The following is a 21,950-nucleotide window of genomic DNA, read 5'->3' on the forward strand; positions in this document are numbered from 1 at the left end:
CGGAGCGGCGATGGCCCGGCAACCCGCGGGCCTCGTGGACAGTGCCTGGCAGGGGGTGGGAACGGGGCCCCCTTGGTCGCACTATCTCAGCGCGGGGGAAACAGGAGGGGGTTGCTGATGCTCGGGGTATAGAGGATCTTTATTATGTGCGACGAGCGTCTCCACCTCGGCCAGGTCGCGCTGCCGGCCTCCCAGGGGTGCAGCTCCCTGCACGACGCGAGCACCCCCTCGTCCGCCCTCGCCGCCTCTCCACAGCTCGTCCCCTCCGTTCCGACTTCAACGCACACGACGAGCAGCTCCACCGCCCGCGAAGTCTTGACTCTCTGTTCCGACTCCTTCGCCTCGTTCCGACCTTTACTACTCGCTCCGACTTTTACGACTCCTTTGACTGACGAACACCGTCCTTTTTATCCCCCCGTAACTTCGCCTTTGACCCCCTCCCTTTGACCTTTCAACTCGCTCCCCATTGGCCCGACAAAAAGTGGGCGTGAAGGCTTTTTGATCCACAAATTTGCATATATCGATCGCCCTGGGGGCGCGGCCACCCGCCCCTCGCTCACCGATTGGACGGCAAAAAGTGGGCGTGTGTCGTTTTGGATCCGTTTTTGAAGCAGAAAATCCGTGATTTTGTACACGCTGTTCAACGTGCGCCCTACACGAGTCCAGCATCGGTGCCCATGAGTGGCGCGAGATGACGGTGATGCGATGGTGGCGAGTTGCGACGGTAAAGGTCATGGCGGTTGTGGTGAAGCGGCGTTGTGGTTGGTGGTTGTTGTTGTGGTTGTGATGGTGGCGATTGGTCCAAAATAAAGATAGTAAAAGAAAAACGGCTATCCTGAAGAGTCGCAGCACGTATAAATGACATGTATTCCCACTAGACAACGGGTTTGGGCCTAACTACACATGCACTTACCGAGATACCTCACCTAAGGGACCTGAATGGTGGTTTGCGAATCTGGTAACCACAACACTACCCCCTTCCCTTTTTACAGACTCGTCCCGAGTCGTCAAATTTTCGTGTGCCATCATGTGTAGTTTTCCCCTAGTACATTTTACCTACGGATCCCTGAGTGCGACATTCATGGTATTCGTGTCCCCAAAATAAATAACCTGAGGGCTGCGTAACTATCTAAACAAACTCACTCACACGGACGACTTAAATAAAATTGCCGGCGCTAAGACAAACATGCCGGGGGCGCACTCATATGTACAGTACATCTTACCTTAACTTACAAATCTTACACTAAACCATGGCCCAGGATCACTGAACTCTGCAAAAGAAAAGCAGTTAGCAGGGAGCCAGGCTGCCCACATGCAGTCTCTGGCTCAAACAATGCAGGTGACAGGGAACGTGGCTGGCTGCTCACACGCAGTCCAAGGCCTTCCCTTTTGAACTGAACGCAGTGAACCACGACGGTGCATGGGCTGCACAACGCAGTCTCCGTGCCAGCTCAAGTGGCACACGCAATGAGCACAACGAATGGATGCATGAACGCAAACACGGTGCACGGGCCGCCACTGCAGGCCCGTGTTGTAGCTGCCAACAGGGCAGTTCTCGCAGCTTGCAAACTGTTGCCTTGATCCTGGCGCACATGGAAATGAACAGGGGGGGGCAAAGCAAAAATTGAACGGGGCTGGTGAACGTGGGCAGTGGGCATGGCATGGCAAAGGTGAGCAGGCAAACACAGCCCGCAGAAGAAGGCCGCTGCAGGCAAACACAGCCCGCAGATGAACTGGCCGGCACAGGCCTTGAAGAAAAAAAAACAGCCAGCCGGCAGACGAAGTGGGCCGGCACAGGCCTTGCAGCACACAGCCAGCCGATGGCACAGGCCTTGCAGCAAAACAACAGCTGCCGATGAAGTTGGCCGGCCTCTGCCTCGCAGCAACGCAGCCAGCAGATGAAGCTGGCCAGCCTTTGCCGTTCAGTGGAGGTTGGTGGAGGGAGTGCGGTGGTGCTGGCCACTTGGAAGGCGGGCTCGGACCTACCTACCTGTCTCCCTCCCACCTATCGCCTTTGCCTGTCACTGTACATACCCACTCCCTTAATTTGTCAAACCCCAATTTAGCCCCAACTTATTTTTTTTTGTTGTTTTTATTTTTACTTACCCACTATAAATCGTCCCCTAACCCCCTTTATCGTCCTTGTTCGGCTAACCTATCCTGTCACCTAGCCTACTCCCAACCCCTACGTTCCCTTCCCGGAGGGGAACAAGGGAGAGCTAACGTCCTGTGCCGAGGCCCAACGAAGCCTCAGAATGGCCTCCCCAGAGTTCGGCGATCTATAACCAAAGTGGGTCCAGCGGCCCACAACGACAGCGAGGGGATGGATGGTGCGGAGGGGTACATCTCCTAATCTACCCTAACCATTAACTGTTAAACTACCCTGGGGCTTTCAACAAGCGCCTCTCGCTTAAACTATTGGTTCTAACAACCCAGATTCCCGTCGCCTGTGTTGGTGTCCTCACAATTTCGGGCCTCGCCCCCCAATTTTCTCTCCGTGCCCTCACACGGTCTCCTGGCTGGGACACGTGGCTCACTTTGGCAGGCACGACCCTCTGCCGATTCTCCCGCTATGGCACCCCCGGGCACTACACTGCCTCCGAGCCTACCAGCTCCCTAACACCGGGGAGTGCCCCCCATGGCACCTCCCCTGAAACGCACACGTGGCAGGCCGGCCTCCCGGGCCCCTTTCCGAGGGTCACCCGTGCCCACAACACTGCCCACGCGGCTAATGGCGCCCCGGGCCCCCGCACCAAGCAGGCGCACCCGTGCCCACTACTCTATCCCGGCCCCCCATGGGCCCATGGCCTACCGCGGCCGACTAGCCTGGTGCCCGGGGTACCCACTCAGCGATACTCACCTTTCGCAGCCACGCTCCCAAGCCCGTCAACAGGGCTCCTGCACCCCTCCAAATGGGTCTCGAGCCTACTTTCCCACCAACAGCAAAACGACCTCCATTTTTCAATTTGACTAACCCAGCTAAGTCACTCTACACTGACCCCGGGGTCCCTTGGGCGGGAGTCACTCCTCCCCCCCATCACTCATCGCACCATGCATTCCCCATTCACTCCACACACACAGACCCGCTGGCCTCACTCACTCACCAAGTACTCACCTCACAACTCACCAACTCTTCAACACACACACCGCTGAACTCTGCCATCCTTCTATCTACCTCCCCTAACTAACTCGTGCTCCCACGTCGTCCCTTAAACTAGTAGCACGTTCCTTTTAACACTACGTAGCTAAACTACGTCCCCTCTACACATCCAAAGTCTGTCTCTGTCTTCAAATAAATCATTTTATTTCCCAACCTAAATCTGGCTACAATCCCTCTAACTAATCCATTCCACGGACTCCATGAGGACTTACCCCTGCCCCATGGAGTCGGTCTAACTAAGCTAACCCTTCCCCCTAACTAGTTTTCATCCTGTGCCCAGGTCAAGGGGGTCTTTCACCCCTTGCCCAGGAATCCTTTGCACCCGAAAGTGAGGCTTGTTCTTTTTTTTTTTTTTCTACATGCGCAGCGCCAGCGCGGCAACTCAGAGCTCGCGCACTTTGCACCTGCCCGTGACGTCATGCAGCTGCACGTGTTCCTCGTCCCTCCTTGGACGGGACCATCCGGCAGAGATACCCCTCCTGCCGGATTCCAACCCCACGTGCAGCCATGACGTCACCGTGCGCATAAAAAAAACAAGCCCCATGTCTCGAGGGGTTCCCCACGCGAACACATGTGCTTTGCCCGTTGGAGCTTAACACACACGATCGCGTGGAGAACCCGTCCGGTCCAAATCCATTTACCTGCCTAAACTTTGCCCGTCCGCGGGATCGGCAAATCCACCGCGTGCGTTTCCGGACCGGGACTTCACTCCCGCAAGCGAGCACGTGGCGGTCTCGTGCGTTGCACAGCACGAACCGCGTGCTCACTGCTGGGTGAACCCGGCACGGTGCTCGAAACAACCACAGCCGCTACTCGGCTTTCTTTCCTCTGTCGCCTTCGTCGTCGCCATTCAACCCACGCACACCTGCGTGTTACGACGCACACAGTCCACTCCATCACATTCACACCGGGAGACGCGGCTGCGTGCTCCCGCATGCCAACCGACATCTCCCTCTCATACCGCTCTCTCACACACACGGTCTCCCTGGCACACAGCGACCTTGCACACGGCCGTTCACTCACGCGTGCGGGGGCACTCACCCGCGGTGCCTCACTCGCACTCCGTGCCTCACTCACACACGCGGGGGCACTAACCCGCGGTTCCTCACTCATACTGGCCGTTTCATCCACACACGCGGGGGCACTAACCCGCGGTGCCTCACTCGCACTCCGTGCCTCATCCACACACGGTGTGCTGGGAAGCACGTACTCCGGCAACATCGCCACCACACCACTCACACGTGGTGCCTCATTCATACTGGCCGTTTCATCCACACACACGGCCTCTCTCACACACGGTGCCTCATCCACACACGGCGTGCTGGGAAGCACGCACTCTGGCACCATCGCCACCACACCACTCACACACGGGGTCGCTTCCACACACGGTGCCGCACTCACACCTTGCACCACACACACAGGGACAACCACACTGGGGATTTGTGTCCCCACAAGGGTCTCCGGGGCCTCTACACCCCCCAAGCTCTCCGTGCACCCGTCCACAGCACTCGTCCCCTCAACCTCGCAAAGCACGACCGAACTCACCTGGTCGTGACTCGCCTCAAGGGGGCATACTCCCTCCCCTCGTTCCTGGAGGAGGCCATCCAGGTGCTCACACCGGGTCCCTGCACGCTCCGCGAGCTCACCCCCATTATCCTCCACTACCTCCGTGTGTGTGTGTGCGTCACTTACCCCGTCCTCACCGTGTAGTCTTCCCTCTATTTTTTCTGTCTCCCGTGTCTCTGCCAACTCTTCACCCTTTACCTCCCTTGTCTCAACTATTATTTCCGTTGTCGTCACCTCGTGTCTCGTCTCACACGTTTTGGTCTCCCCATTTAATTTTTCCCTTTCGGTCATCGTCACGACCCTCGCCCAACACGTTCCACGAATTATTTTTTCACCCGCCTCCACCGCGGGCCTGTCAGCCGTTGCACCCCCTTCCAGCTCGTTTGTTCCGACACGTGGAGTCGCCATTTTAAGTTCCCTGCTCACGGCCTTCATGCCCGCCTGCAGGCTTCGGCCCATGTTCTGCGTCTCACCCCGTAGCTCTTTCATTTCTTCTTTCATGTTTGCTTCCATTCCGTTTATTTGCTTGTTCATTTCGTTTTTCATTTCATTTGTATTTGTATCCATCTTCTCGTTCATGCCTTTCATTTCGTTTTTCATTTCATTTGTGTTTGCATCCATTTTTTGTGTATTCGCATCCATCTTTTCGTTCATTGCCGCCAGCATGGCGCATAGCTGGGCCATGTTGGATGCACTCAGCTGAGCCGTTTCGGCAAGGGTTGGGGAAGGGTCTTGGTGGAGAGGGGGGGGGGAGGTGTCATACACCGCGGCCGCTGCCGCACCCACCTCGGGCCCTGGGTTCAGTTGGGCGAGTCCGTGTTCCTGCAAGTAGGGTAAGAATACTGATTCTGGCTCACTTTTCCCCATGTAAATGAATGGGGGATTTTCAGCGATTTATATTTTTTTTCCCTAAAAATAAACCCCCCTTTTTATCCCAAGGTATATTTATTTGTCTCCCCTTTTAACTTGGAGGTTGAACCTCATTGAATTGAACACCTGGGGGTTGAACAGCTCACTCATTGAACCTATAAAGATTTGTTCATTCTCAAATTCCTTCAATAGTTTAATTTTCTTTGCACAATAATCCCCATCTAAAATATTGACAAACAAAACATTTGAATCTTTATATTTTTTAAGATACCCCATTTGTGCCATTACGAAATGATAAACTTCTCTTAATGCTCTTGTTTGACCACCTCCTGAGCCACAGGTTATTTTTTGTTAAGCCCCGCCCACTTTTCTTTAAGCCCCGCCCACTTTTGTTAAGCCCCGCCCACTTTTCATAAGGTAATTTTTCTAAGCCACGCCCACTTTTCCTAAGCTCCGCCCACTTTTGCTAAGCTCCGCCCACTTTTCATAAGGTATTTTTTCTAAGCCACGCCCACTTTTCCTAAGCTCCGCCCACTTTTGCTAAGCTCCGCCCACTTTTCATAAGGTATTTTTTCTAAGCCACGCCCACTTTTCCTAAGCCCCGCCCACTTTTGCTAAGCTCCGCCCACTTTTCATAAGGTATTTTTTCTAAGCCACGCCCACTTTTCCTAAGCTCCGCCCACTTTTGCTAAGCTCCGCCCACTTTTCATAAGGTATTTTTTCTAAGCCACGCCCACTTTTCCTAAGCCCCGCCCACTTTTGCTAAGCTCCGCCCACTTTTCATAAGGTATTTTTTCTAAGCCACGCCCACTTTTCCTAAGCTCCGCCTACTTTTGCTAAGCCCCGCCCACTCTTACATCATTTCCAGTTCATCTCTGACTCACAAAGAAATCACTAGAAAATTACAGGATGTTATGGTTTTGAAAAATTTCCCAATGAAGGCTTGCCTAGGCTTGCCCAGGGAATTTCCAAAGGAAACCACACCCACCAGTCTTTCTCTATAAAAGCTTCAAACCCAGGCTCCATTTTAAACATTTGTTCTTGCTGGCAATGGTGTTCTGTGTGCTTGTCTCAAACTCTCTGTCTTCTATGGAACTAAACCTTCAAGTTGATGAACTGGATTCAAACCTCTTATCTATTGAGGTAAGATTTTTTATTTTCCTATTTTCAAACTTTGATTGAAGCATACTCATTTAATAATTAAATAACTTAATTAATACATTATTATTTTCTCTCACAGGAAATTGTATCTGAAAATACTGCTTTTGCTACAACTTGGGGGAAATTGTTGGCTTGGTTGAAGACCTTGAGTGGGATGACTTTAGTGTTCCTTGGAACTCTCTGTCTTCTATGGAACTAAACCTTCAAGTTGATGAACTGGATTCAAACCTCTTATCTATTGAGGTAAGATTTTTTATTTTCCTATTTTCAAACTTTGATTGAAGCATACTCATTTAATAATTAAATAACTTAATTAATACATTATTATTTTCTCTCACAGGAAATTGTGTCTGAAATACGAAATGAAAATACTGCTTTTGCTACAACTTGGGGTGAAATTGTTGGCTTGGTTGAAGACCTTATGAGCGACCAAGACCCACAGAACGAGTTCGTCCTTGATGACCCAACCAAAGAGTTATACCTTGGAGACCAGCAAAATCCTGAAAAAGAGTTTTACAGCAATAGTACTCATTGTGAGTTATCAAGACAATACCCACTGAACAAGTTATACCTTGATGAGCCAGAATACAAGTTTTACCTTGGAGACTCACAAATTTTGAAAAAATCAGTAAATGAGTTCTGCCTTGATGGTTTAAATAACTACCTTGGAGACTCAGGAAAAGGGTTTTGCCAAGATGGTTCTAAATATGGGGCCTACCTTGGAGACTCACAAATTTTGAAAAAATCAGTAAATGAGTTCTGCCTTGATGGTTTAAATAACTACCTTGGAGACTCAGGAAAAAGGTTCTGCCAAGATGGTTCTAAATATGGGGCCTACCTTGGAGACTCACAAATTTTGAAAAAATCAGTAAATGAGTTCTGCCTTGATGGTTTAAATAACTACCTTGGAGACTCAGGAAAAGGGTTCTGCCAAGATGGTTCTAAATATGGGGCCTACCTTGGAGACTCACAAATTTTGAAAAAATCAGTAAATGAGTTATCCTTAAGAGACTTTGTAAGTTGGTTTTACTTTGAATACTTGAAATGTGGGTTCTGGATTGATAACTCACAATGTGATACATATCTTGGAAACTCAACGGGAATGTGGTTATACCTTGAAGACTTGGAAAGTTGGGTTTATGTTGGACACTTGAAACTTTTTTGGGGGCTTTTATTTATTTATTTATTTATTTATTATTATTATTATTTTATTTATTTATATTTTGGAGACTTTTGGAGTTGCTATCACTCTTTGGGATCTAAACCTATCGATGTAGTTCTTTGTCGGATGGTGCTTGATGGGAGCAAGATCAAGAAAGTTCTGGGAAGAAAGTGCAGGCTTACTCCCTCTTTCTACGTCATCAAACCTGAAAGCCTTAAAAGACAGAATTGGAAGAAGAAAAAAAAAAACGTAAAAATATATATATATATATAGGTGGAAATCTCATTTTGAAAAAGACATTGTGTTGGGCGAGGATTGAGTTGGGGTTGAGATTTTGAATGTGAGGGTTAGGGTTGAGATTTTGAATGTGAGGGTTGGGACACACACACATACACATCAACAAACAAAAGTTAAGCCTTGACTATTCAGTTGAGGATTCTGTGTTTGGGGTTCACAGATCTAAGAACGTCCCCCTTGACACACATTATATACTGTTATACACCTCGGACTTGGCCCTCGAGTGTCCACAACGGTGTATAGTAGGAGGGAGTGAAGCGCCAACCTATTGCTCCCATTGCACACACACACACAAACAAAAGTTAAGCCTTGACTATTCAGTTGAGGATTCTGTGTTTGGGGTTCACAGATCTAAGAACGTCCCCCTTGACACACATTATATACTGTAATACACCTCGGACTTGTTCCTCTAGTGTCCACAAAGGTGTATTATATGCTTAGTTTTGTCTTTTGTAATTCCTGTGAATAAAATGAACCTAAAATCTCTTCCCCTTCCAAATCATATATTTTATAAGTCCAAGGAACTGTATCTATTACATCAACAATTTTAAAAAGTTCTTTCGTCCATCGTTCAGTAAAACCCTTTTCAAAATGAGATTTCCACCTATATATTCTTACGATATCACCAACTTTGAACTTAGGTTTTCTGACATTAATCTCTTTTTCATATTTTAATTTTGTAAATGTTTCTGATGGCTTCATATTCGTTGACGTGTGAATCGTGTCATTATACTTATCCACAATATCCTGAATAAAAGATAACCATTGTTGTGAACCGAGTTGTGTGAATTTTTTATATAGTCTCTCTTTTAAGGTACGATTAAAACGTTCAACAACAACTGCCTTCCCTTCATTAAAGGTACTGTATAATGTAATACTGTTATTTTTTAAAAAATTCATAAATGTCTTGTTATAAAACTCTCTACCCTCATCAGTCCACAATTTCTTAGGTTTTCTCTTACTTTTATTAAATATCTGTTGAAAAGCTAACACAAGAGTATTACCTGTTTTGTTTTTTAAAGGGACAACCCACGCATATCTACTCCTCAAATCAATAACGGTTAAAGCATACTTGTACCCCTTATCATTATTGAGTTCAATCAAATCAGCAGACCAGATATAATCAACTTCCTTGGAATAAACTTTCCTTCTCTGAAACTTTGTGAATATTGGTTTATGTAATTCATCAGCTAATTGCTCTTCAGTCTTAATGGCATCATTAGAGCCTATAAGTTTTTTGAATTTCCAAGTCCAAGTTTCAATTTAGCACTAATCATCTTCTTCACGATGAACCTATCAACTTTTTCTCTCAAGGTTGGATTTTGTATCAGAGACAAATTATATAACATTTCTCTATCGGCTTCATGCTTTTCTTCCAACGTTGTGGTATTCCCATAATCAATATCGTGTCTCATGCACACTTCATCAACTCTATTGATTGGTTTACTCCAGGATTTAGGATTGTCTGCCTCATCTAATCTTTTATCCAAGTTTGTGCCTGGACCACAGAAAGAATACCCTGGAAGATGTAATTCCCCTGGTATTCCAGTAGTTGTAAATTTACTTCCTGATAAAAACTTTTGTATATCTCCTCCGAGTTTGTGTTTGGAGATAAATTGATTTTTTTTGAACCACACACCGAACATATACCTTTTTGTATAACCCTGTTATTTTTACTTTTAATATATGAAATATTTTTAGTATTAGTTTTCTTTTTACATTTGAGACAATAACTCATTTATTTATGAGAAAAATTTCTGCAGAGTGCAAAAACCTTTTTAGTTTCCAACATGCACATTTGAATCTTAATTTTTAAAACATAAAGAATCCTTAGAAATGCCTTCACTCTCTCCTCCATTTATTTAAGAAAAAACTTGAATTAAAATACATGTCTTCTCGATGTCGATAGTCTTGTCGAAAGTATTGTAAATAGACTTTTTAATTCTTTGTATTCCTCCCTGGTGAGATAAGTTAATTTCTTTAATACCTCTATTCTTTTTGAATCTCACTGGTTTCCATATTTTGATATTTATTCATTCTCTCTCTTTCCTCCCTCTCTCTCTTCTCTCTTTCCTCCTTCTCTCTCTCCTCCTCCTCCTTTTCCTCCTCTTCCCTCTCTTCTTCAACTCCTTCCTCATCCCTTACTATACTTGAATCGTTTACACCCCATAGAATATTATACATATATTCATCAGGATTTCTTGTTATTCCTGTATCCAAAATAATTTTTTACAACAGGATACCAATAAAATTTCTTTTGAATTTCTAAAAGAGCCTTACCTTTTCTTAACCTTATAATTTTTTCATTATTTAACATTCTAATTAAATCTAAAGTTGTTGGTTTATCAACATCAGCATAATGCCAATCTTTTATTGAAAATACCTCATTCTTATGTTGTAGAACATATTTATTAAAATACCGAATACCCTTTTCTTGAAGGTATGCTTGGACACAGAAATGATAATTTTCTTGAAGCCTTCTTGCTGTCATTTATGTATTAGAAATATATGTTAGAATAATATTATGGCACGAAACACCTCCCCATCTTCCCATAGTTAAATCATTTTGTATTTCCTTACTTATTATATATAATCCTGTTTTTTCTGTTTTCATGAGATAAACAAGGGCAAAACCATTATTATATTTACCCTTATTAAATTCTTTTATTTGTTGTTTACTAATCGTGGCTCCACAAAACTCATTCTCGATACCAAGTGGATAATATTCTTCCTTACGAGACTGATTTAATTGTTCCAGGTCTTCGAGGTTAATTTTAAATGACCAATTATACCCTAAATCATTCATATCATACCCCCATTGTTCTATTCTCATACAAACGATACGCCCTTCTTTATAAAAATTTATTTTAATTCGAACTGTGAATTCTGTATGACCTGGAGATAATATCAACACTTCTGTATCTTTAGAATACACAGCCGTTTTATTTAAGTATATATATTGTGATAAATCGCTTAATCTCACCAAGTCATTCGCGTCAGTCGGGCTTGGATAATTTTTTAATTTATAAGCATTTTTCATGTTAATATTTTTGTTTATATTATATTTATGTCGTTCAGCCTGTGCCTTTGTGTAATAATTTGATAAATCAATATCCAGTTCTTGAGATACACCAAAGATAGAACCATCTTTACCAACATAAGTCATTTATATTAGATTAAAAATAATATCATAAAATTTTTTATTTTTGTTGAGTTGAAATAACACATATAGACATAATTGACCACAACACTTGGAATTTAATTCTTGGACTTGAAATGTTTGATAAACACCATTCTGTAAGAATTTTATGACTTCAACAGGTGGTGGAAGACCAAAACTATCAAAATAATATTTGTCTTGACTATTAAAAATACAAACCCAATGAGAACCGTTCCCATCATTATCTTCTAAGTTCATAATAATATTCTTTGTATGTTTCGACACATTTGTTAATTCATCTCTCATACAAATAACCACATTATGAATTTTTAATTTCTTACAATATTTGGCAAGTTGTAAATTTGATGTTGTATTCTTTCCAAATTCTTTCAACCACTCATCAATACTCATTTATTTATTAGAAAGATATAATCCATTACCTCTTTTCGTTAATTTTACACCTGCTTGTGCTATAGAAGAAAGCATATCTCCAACTAACAATCTCGCTTTATCAGGCAGACCTTCAAGTTTTTCAGCAAAATCTACAATTACACCACTTCCACTAATTTGTTTCTCCAACTCTTTGTTATGTCTTTCCAATTCTTTTTGAGCCTGGAGTTGAGCCTTCCTTTCGTTGGCAGTTTTGACCGCTGTTGAAATACCACCCGTCAATGCTCCAACCGCACTTAAACCAGCAAATAAAGGAATTAGAAATGGGAGAAATCCTCCACTCGTCTCTCTTATTGAATATTTTTTCAACATTGGTTTTGTCATTTTAATTTTAAGTGAGCCAGTGTCATTCAAGATTTTAACCTGTTCTCTTGTGAGCAAAACATCAATTCTTACTGCTCCTTTTCTCTGAATTGTATTAACGTTAATCGTACAAGGCTTTTGATTTTGAACACAAGATGATAGTTTATGAAGATTGATTTGATTAACATATACCCCAGTTGGTACTTTGCCACTCATTTATTTAACAAAAAATTATGTGAGACTAATCATCACACCATTATCTGTATTAATCTGCAATTCTGTTTCTTCCAAAAGCAAACAATATGTATCAACTTCTTCACTCTCTCCTCTTTCAATGTATAGGGAAGTATCCACTCGATTAGACTTTATAGTTTCTTTTTGAGCGCTTAGGTCAAACGTATAGATTGTATACAAACTTTTAAATGCTGTCATATCCAAAATAGGTTCTTTATTTCCATTACTTTCACACACCTTTTGGTAAGACTTGTATGCTTCAGCAAAATCATTTTTTTCCCAATTAATTTCCAATCTATCTCGTGGATAAAATGTTCCATCTAGAGAAACGCGAAGTTGTTTCACCTTAGCATTATCACTCAATGCATTATTCTTATCAGTCGCAGTATCACCATCTGGCTTTTTAAAAATCATCCACAGATATCGTGGCTTTCCTTCCAGAACACCCAAATTCCACGTGTAAGTAGTTTGATTGAGTTTAACGTGTTGACATCTTCTTTTGAGGTATGATACACTGAGTGGTTTTTTGAGTTAAGTCTTCGATTCAACATCTCTTCTGTTTTAAGATTAGGAGTATATTCACTGATATACCAACTCATCTCCTCAATTACAAATTTATTCTGATCACCAAAAGCATTACCAACACCAAAAAGCAATCTATTTTCATTATCATTCCTTTGTAGTTGAAATCTAATTTTAAGACCATACAGAACTTTATCATAATCACAAAATCCAAATATACCTTTAAGAGGAACTGCCACAGTAAAACTATTTTCTGCTTTTGTATCATCATTATACATTCCTTTCCTTTGAATATATCCAGGGTCTGTGTTTGTTCCCGTTGACATATCAGGAATAAAACCTTCGACAGACCCCTTTCCCATTCTATCACTGAATGTATAGAGTGTAAATTTCATCATTTCAGATACAGCAGAGACATAATCAACCGCTTCAACTTCTTGTGTTCCAATATACAATCGCACACTATCAAACATTTTCCAGAAGAAATCATTTACAAGTGTAGCGTTTGTGTTATTCCCAGCCTTAGTGAATTTAAATTTACACAACAAGAAACTTTCGGAGAGATTCAAATAGGTTTGTTGATTATTTATTTCAAAACTTTTTGTACCATTTGTATTCCAGTCTGTTCCAGTTATTGCATTTACCTTGAAGTAATCTTCTTTTTAGTGGAGTTTGAGATAATAATAGTATCATCCAAATCATAGATACTATCAATTGCTTCCATACTTGTATTTATTTAGGAAAAAGATGTTAAAACTTTTGAAACCCTGATCCAAGTATTTGAATTATTTTCTGTCGTTCTTGGGGGGACAACTGAGTTTTACCTTTCTTAATTTCTTTTATTGCTTGTAATTTATGAGATTCTTTCTGAGCATCTTTTATACTCTTTACAGCACCTGCTACATTTCCCACAGCAGAAGCAGTTGAACCAATTAGGTCTTTATGTTTAAGAATAGTTGAACCAATACCCATGAGAGTATCAATTATCCCATCTCCTCTAAATTGATGTCCAACACCCCTTTGTCTCTTAGGTTTATAGTATCCTCTACCAAGATACATACCTTCACCCTTGTAGTACGGGGAAGGAACATCCCATCCCCTGTAATTATTTTATATTTTCCCAACTCGTGCTTCCTCACAATAACCATCGTATTTATTTATTGAAAAACTTCACGTAGGTGAATTCTGATGGATATAACTTCTCCATTAAAAGAAATCACACGATTATCTTGGTCGGTTATCCTAAAATTTACTCTGTGTATCGTTTTTCCTGACACAGGTAGATAAACCAAATTTTTAGGCTCCATATTGAATTTATAACCAATTGGGGTTGAGTATGCGCTGAATGAAAATATTGTATTTGTTTTTAATCCATCATTATAAGCACCATCAATCAAATCACAGTGAATTAACACCGAATTTATTCCTGAGGATATTTGAATGACATTATCACTGTAAAACGTCCCATTAGTTTCAATCTTTTTTGAGGAGAAACCTAATAACTCTCTAAATGAATTATCAATTGTGAAATCAACCTTGTAGTTATTTTTAACTTTAATCGTTGATTTTGAAGTATGTTTTTGAATGTTTATAACAATATTTTTTGGTTCATCACCCTGTTCTTTCATAAGACGAGCAATTTCGGAAGATATTTGAGAAATCTCGTATGCTCCGGGTGAGACTGTTATCGTTTTGTATCCACTTCCCGGATTATAACTAAACTTGTCATTTTTCTCGGTTATATTAAATAAGGTATTATAAGTCTCCATGGACAATAAAGATGCCTCATATTCTTTTGTTGTGTCAAGTTGTAGTGGGTATGGGAATGAAGATGTGTGGTCGCTTGTTGTGAAATTAAAACTCAGGATTGTGCTTCTCATCTTATTTAATATGAGTTAAAATGTCTTTATATTGAGATTTATTAATTATTTTCATGTTCATCAACTGGTCTAAAATGGCTGATGCTTCATTAAAACAATTGTTATTTCCAGCCTTCTTACTGCCGAACAACAATAACAGTCTATTAACTAATTGCGATGGGTCATTTGGAAGAAAACTAATACCTGAACCAAGGATACTTAAAGCCTGAATAATGTGTTTCTCCTTCTCATTCTTCCTACTTTTACCAGAAAGAATAACCTTATAATTTAGAGTGTTCAGCAAATCAATATATACTCTATCATCATTATTTTCCATATCCAATGGTTTATCAATATACTTTGATTCATCCCTCACAGTTGAACCTTGTCTTCCATCTTTTGTGAGAAGAAACATTAATCTCGGAGTTAGTTTAACAGGGGGTTGAGCAGAACTTAAGAACCTTAATTCATCATTAAATATCAATACCTTTTCTTGAACAAGATGAAATATTGCTGGTTGTTCTGTTGGAATGAGTCCTGCTTTGGTTTTTGAATCCGCTGAATATTCATTGTTTTGAACAGCATTCACAATATAATCAGGGGTTGATTAATCTCTTCCAGTTGTTGAAATAAACCTTCATCATCATATTCTAATTCTCCTAAATGCTCTAATTCTTCCTCCGACATTTGACTGAAATCTTTTAACATTTGAAGCTTTCTAGGAGTATATTCTACTGTGGGAACTGTGGAAACATCTTTCATTTTTCTTGGGAAGTCTTTAAAAGTGGTTTAAAAAATTTCTCTTGTTTTTTTCAAATGCTTCTTCGCCCGTTAGTTTCTGTCTGCGTTTCTTCTTTATGTCTTCCTGTTGTTTTACAACTTTTGAAACCAACTCTTGATGTTCCTTAAATCTTCTTGCTCTTTCTTTTGTATCCATTTATTTATTGTAAAATATCATTTAATGAATTGTAAAGATCAACAGGGAAATTTTCCTTTTCTTCATCATTCAAGTAGATGTGTTCAAATAAATCCTTTTCTTTAAATATTTCATCAAATTCTTTATTAACATTAATGCGAGTTGTAATTTCTTCTTCACTAATCCTTGCATCTCTGCTTTTCATACGTTTGTGTTGAGTTTCTTCATCAACATCAAAACCGAATGATAAAATCTTCACTCCGCTCAGATATTTAATAATTTGTCTCGTTCCTTCTGGATTAGTTTCTAATATCCCAACACCACCAGATTTTAGTTTCTTTAACTCACTCTTACAATGTGAATATTTTGTTGTACCAAGAGAAACCTCCTCAAATATTTGTCCTTCATTCCTCAATCGCATATGTTCCTCCACTGAAATATAGTGATAATCTTCACCTTTTACTTCTCCAGGTCTTATTGCTCTAGTTGTTGTTGATACAATGCGTATCACGGGGTGTTTTTAAGTAAATTTACAATATTCTCATTTGTACTACACAAGAACCTTGATTTATGAAAGTTTTTTCCAGAAGCAGATTTACCCACAAGATTTATAATAATAGTTGTCATTTATATATGTAATTGTTTATAAAACAAAAAATATATCCCTTAATATCTCATCTTGTTTCACAACAATATATTTATATTTTTCAGTCGTGTGCTTCATATAATCCTCAAATTTCTTTTTACTACATAATGTAGAACAATTATCTCTCCAAAAATTATTGATATCTATTGAATTTAACTTGAATAAAATAAAAGTATTAGCATTGTTTCTGATGGAACGACGAGGAAGTTGAAAGTACGATTGACTAAGATAAATACAATTACAAGAAGAATGTCTCCCTCTTGTGTAGTAGCTGTCCATTACCGTTTGGTTTCTCTCATTAACACAATCATCAAAGATAACGAGGTTCTTTTTGATTTATCCAAATCTTGGGGAGACGGTATATCATCCGTATTATTACTAAGAATACAAGTTATAAGATTTGATTTCTTTTTACATCTCTGTGTATCACAAAATAGTTGAATTATATCTTCAATGTTATAATCATTTAGGTTTTTTGACGTTTAAATAAACCTATTATATCTTCTTTTTGAAGACCAGCATTAAAACCTTGTGAGAGTAGTTGATACTCTGGTTGAAAACTCGACTTTGTGAAAATTATTAAATTATCATAATCTAAAAAGTTGGGAGTGAGGAGCATTTTTAAAAGTAAGCAGGTTTTTCCACATCCACTTGAACCAACTATGAGACATCTTAATGAATTTGGGAGATTTTTATGGTTGTTAAATTTTATCTTATTTTCCCAAATAGGTAAAAAATCATTCATTTATATATTTGAAAAACAGGTTATTTAATTTATTATTGGCTTTTTTAGAAACTCTATATTTTATCCTAAGTTCAGGTTTAATTTCAAGATAATCCATTATTTTATTTATACAATATCTTGTGTTGATATTTCCCTGAAAATTACATCCATGAATAATATACAACAACAATCCTTTGAACATTTCTCTTATACGTTCAGTTTCTTCCCTTGTAAGGAAAGGTGTGTTATCATCCTCATACTTTACATTCATTTCTCTAATCAATCTTGTAAAGTAATTCATTTTTGGTGTAAATCTAAAAGAATTATTTTCCTTTTTATATTTTTTATTATCATTAATTAGAAGATAATCACAGAATATACATTGTTTATAGGCTTTTGACTCTGTGTTTAATCCCCGTCTTTCACACGCAGGACAATTCTCAAATTTGTCATATGGAGAATCAGGAAAGTCTAGCATATTTATAAAGTAAAACTTTACTTAAACTGAAATTCATCTATACTTTCAGTTGTATATTACCATCGATATCGATATACTTTTTTCATTATCAGATTCAACGACAACATTTTTTATATTAAAGGTAATTTTAAAATTATCGTTAACTACTATTGAACGAAATGTCATTTCACCTGATATATTAACATCCTTTATTTCATCAAGATTTACATCTTTAGGGTTGTTGAAAAAAATACAAATTTCTCCTTGCATATTACAGATGGTCTTATCTTTTCTTTCTAAAGCTTCATCCATAAGGTTTTTGTTCTTTGATACTTTTTCTTGTTTCATTGCTTTTTCTAGTTTTGAATATATTACTAGAAGGAGAGGAGAAACTTTTGTTAGAGATACTTTAATTGATGTTCTACCAGGTATACTAAAAGCCCTTCCACTGAAGGAAATTGAAGAACTCATATTATTTACCATAATAGTTTTTATCCAATAGTTGTTATATTTATCTTTGTTCAATTTTACATCCTTGACATATTTCTCAGTATCTTTAACAGATGAAGAGATTGATTGAAACTTGTCTTTTGTGTCTTGAAACATTGTATTTATTAAGTGAAAAAGTTGGAGGATAAAATGTTTTTAAGCACAGATTCACCTATAAATTAAACGAAATTTTCATCAAGAAAATTTTAGTTCAAGCAAAGTTTTATTCTATAAATATGGTGAATACAACGTACTGCGATGTTTGTAATCACGAATATAAACATTATAGAAAACACCTCCGAACCAACAAACACACATTTAATCTATTTCATCAAATATCTCCTCTTGAGTTGGAAAGAAAACATTGTGATATCTGTTCAAAGGATGTTTTGAAGAGTAGTTATAATCAACATCTTCAATCACAAAAACACAAGAAAAATGAGTTTAAAGTAAAGGGAGACTATTATATTAAAAACACTGATGAGGCATTTAAAGGGCATATAAAAATAAGGATTTTTCAATTTGGAGAACCCGGTCCATCATCAATAGCTGAATCAATTGAAATAGTAAAACCCGATGTTGAAAAATTTATTAAAAAGACATTAAAAGAAATAAAAACTTTAAAGTTTTATATGGGAGTGAAAATGAATATGAAAAGACAAGATGAAGAACAAACTCCTTATATGAGAACAGATCTTCATTTTATAACATCATTTCAAGATTTTTTGAATAGTGGGGTTTATGAAGAACTATCAAGACAAGAGGAGGATGTTGATAATACAGTGGTAGGAAGTGGATTCAATATTAAAAAATCATCTTTTTAGATATACACATTCTAAAATCAAACCCTCTTAAAGCTTCTTCTTATATTGAATTACCAAAAGAAATAAAACTAAAGAAGGCAGTTGTTAATATTAAGAACAATGATAATAAATGTTTTCTCTGGTCTGTTCTTGCTCACTTACATCCACCAAAATGTAATTCAGAAAGAGTAAAACAATATATGAAATATGAGAATACCTTGGACATTAAAGATTTTAAATTCCCAATGCCACTAACAGATATTCCTAAATTTGAGAAAAAGAATAATCTTTCTATTAATGTATATGGATTAACGGATACAAACAAAGTTCAAATATTAAAAATTTCAAACAACTATAAAAATGAAGAAACACACATTGACCTTTTATATTTTAGTGTTGGAAAGAATTCACATTACACATACATCAATAATTTATCAAGATTAATCTCTTCTCAGGTATTCAGAACAGCAAACAAAATATATCCTTGTAAGCGATGTCTTAATTCATTTCATACAAAAGAACGATTAGAACAACATTCAAAATATTGTAGTAATCATAAATCAGCTGTAATTACAATGCCTAAACCTGGTGAAAAGATTTATTTTGAAGATTATAATAAATCTATCATGCACCCATTTGTGATATACGCTGATTTTGAATGTATCCTTAAAAAGATAAATACTGCTTCTCCTAATCCAAAAGAACCATATACAAATAAATATCAAAAACATATTCCTTGTGGTTTTTGTTATTATATCAAATCATCTGTTGGAGAAAAGTATAACAAACTTGAACATTATCGTGGAAAAAATGCTTCACAAGAGTTTGTAAAACGATTAGAAAAGGATTGTATAAGACTCACTAAATTAATGAAAGAAACAAATGAACCGATGAAATTAACCAAAGAAGAAAAATTAGAATTTAGAATGAACAATATCTGTCATATTTGTGAGTGGAAATTAAGGAGTTTAAAGTTAGAGACCATTGTCATCTTACTGGTAAATATAGAGGTCCCGCTCATTCCTGTTGTAATCTTAATTATAAATTACCTTCTTTTATTCCAGTCTTTCTTCACAACAGCGCCAACTATGATACACATCTATTTATAAATGAACTTTCAAAAACACCAGGGAATATTTCTGCTATAACAAACACAAGTCAAAAGTATATTTCATTTTCAAAAATGATATTCACAAAACCTATAACTCGTATTAGGTTTTTAGATTCTTACAAGTTTATGGGAACACCACTAGCCTACCTCGCATCAAATCTAAGCTCCACGGACTCTTTTCCAAATCTTAATTCATTCTTTCCAAAAGAGGAAATTCTCACTAAAGAGGAAATTCAGATTAAAGAGAGAATTCAAAGTAAAGAGGAAATTCTAACTGAAGATGAAATTCTAATTATAAAGAAAATTCGAACTAAAGAGGAAATTCAGATTAAAGATGAAATTCTGATTAAAGAAGGAATTCTTACGAGAGAGGAAATTCAAACAAGGAATGAAATTCAAAGTAAAGAGAAAATTCTTACAAGTAAGGGAATTTATCCTTATGATTATATGGATTCATTTATGAGATTTAAAGAAACACAACTTCCTTCAAAAGAAAGTTTCTATAATAACCTTTATGAAGAAGAGATAAGTGATAAGGAATATAAACACGCACAAGAAATATGGAAAATATTTAAGATAAAGAACCTTGGAGAATATCATGATTTATATCTAAAAACAGATGTTTTATTGTTAGCTGATGTGTTTGAGGCTTTTAGAACACTCTGTCATAATAAAAATTGTTATGGATTAGACCCTGCCCACTATTTCACAGCTCCTGGTTTAGCTTGGAGTGCAATGTTGAAAATGACAAAACAAGATATAGATTTAATCAGTGATGTTGATATGCTTTTGATGATTGAGAAGTCCAAGAGAGGTGGAATATCACAAGTATGTTCAAAAAGATATGCTAAAGCAAATAATAAATATCTTCCAAATTATAATAGTGAAAAAGATAGTAATTATTTGATGTATTTTGATGCTAATAATTTGTATGGATGGGCAATGTCTCAATCTCTGCCTTATGGTAAATTAGAGTGGGTGGAAGAAAAGGATTATGAAAAGGCTTTGATGAATATTGTTATTTCTTCTCAAGAGGAATTGAATGACGAAGAAGAAGGTTATTATTTTGAAGTTGATTTGAGGTACCCGAGTGATCTTCATAATAAGCATAAAGATCTTCCTTTTGCATGTGAGAAAGAAACTCCAAAGAAAGAATGGTTAAGTGATTATCATAAAAGTTTTAATATTAAAGGCAAATCAACAGAAAAGTTATTAACAACATTCTATGATAAAGAGGGATATGTTTTACATCAGAGAAGCTTAAAACAGTTTTTGAGAGAAGGATTGAGAGTAGCTAAAATTCATAGAGTTTTAAAATTTAAACAAAGTCCTTGGGTGAAAAAGTATATTCAATTCAATACAGATATGAGAGCAAATACCAAAGTAAAATTTGAAGGGGACTTTTATAAATTAATGAATAATGCTGTATTTGGAAAGACTATGGAAAATGTTAGAAACAGGCAAAACATTAGATTCGCAACATCTTGGAAAGAAGCTTCGAGATTGATAAATAAACCAAGTTTTGAGAGAGAAGAGGTTTTTTCAGAGAACTTTTCTGCAATTCATATGAAAAAGGAAAGTATTGTAATGGATAAACCAATTTATATTGGAACAGCAGTTCTTGATTTATCAAAGATATTGATGTATGATTATTTGTATAATGACTTAAAGAAAGAGTATGGTGAAAATGTTTCATTGTTGTATATGGATACTGATAGTTTTATCCTAGATATAAAAACTGATGATGTTTATGAAGATATGAAGAAAAATATTGGAGTATATGATACAAGTAATTTCAGCAAGAAGAGTGAGTTATTTTCCAAAAAGAATGAAAAGGTTATTGGTAAGTTTAAGGATGAGTTGGGTGGAAAAGTAATGAGTGAGTTTATTGGATTGAGAGCAAAGGCATATGCTTATAAGTATGGTGAACAGATTGATAAGAGGTTAAAGGGAATAAAGAAATATGTAATAAAGAAATCAATAACTTTTAGAAATTATTATAATTGTTTGATGAATAAGAAAGAAGAATATAGGAAAATGAATACAATAAGAAGTTATAA

The 21,950-nt window shown here is 38.2% G+C and overlaps 1 long non-coding RNA gene across 1 annotated transcript; it reads left to right on the plus strand.

The window, feature by feature from the left end:
* The first annotated feature begins 6,314 nt into the window (after positions 1-6,314).
* On the plus strand, positions 6,315-8,987 carry LOC147013921 (uncharacterized). Its single transcript, XR_015050565.1, has 3 exons — positions 6,315-6,739; positions 6,837-7,000; positions 7,098-8,987. It is a non-coding gene; the product is annotated as an uncharacterized LOC147013921 (long non-coding RNA).
* The last annotated feature ends 12,963 nt before the right edge of the window (positions 8,988-21,950 follow it).

Source organism: Eptatretus burgeri, chromosome 13, assembly GCF_056783735.1.
Source record: "Eptatretus burgeri isolate ZD-2024b chromosome 13, Ebu_testis_v1, whole genome shotgun sequence".
NCBI lineage: Eukaryota > Metazoa > Chordata > Myxini > Myxiniformes > Myxinidae > Eptatretus > Eptatretus burgeri.